The sequence below is a fragment of the Carlito syrichta genome, unplaced genomic scaffold, assembly GCF_000164805.1.
Source record: "Carlito syrichta isolate Samal-C Ts95f unplaced genomic scaffold, Tarsius_syrichta-2.0.1 Scaffold268094, whole genome shotgun sequence".
Taxonomy (NCBI): domain Eukaryota; kingdom Metazoa; phylum Chordata; class Mammalia; order Primates; family Tarsiidae; genus Carlito; species Carlito syrichta.
This window is the reverse complement of record NW_007212190.1, coordinates 34,674-35,148: the sequence shown is the minus strand read 5'-3', so window position 1 is coordinate 35,148 and position 475 is coordinate 34,674.

Below are 475 nucleotides of genomic sequence, written 5' to 3'. Positions count from 1 at the left end.
CGCCGCGAGTGGTGGTGGCCAGGTGGCCGCGGGGACGGCTCGCCGGCGCGGCGAGGGGACGCCGGTAGGGTCCCCGCGCGCGGTCCCTCCAGGCAGACCCAGGGGGCAAAGGTGTGGCCTAAACGGGTTGCAGTGCTCCCGGTGGCAGTTCGGGGGCTCCTCCCAGCCGCGCCGGCAGCACCCTCGAACTGTCCCCTTGAAAGAATCTCTGCCCATCACCTCCTTGACTATATTTAAAGAGGACCCAGGGGCCCATCCCCACCAGCTGCCTCTCGCTGCCACCCACCCGGTGTCGAGGGCAGCCGCCGGGTGGGGGCCCCGCTGGGGACCACAGGGCGCCCGGATTACAGGTTCGCAGCTTGAAGGCAGGTGGGGCGACCTCTGAGATCGGGGAGGAGGGCAGGGGGCTGAGTCACAGACACCAAGGAAGCCCCAGGACGTCTCGGTTCTCTCCAGGGCGGGAAATCAGCTTTGG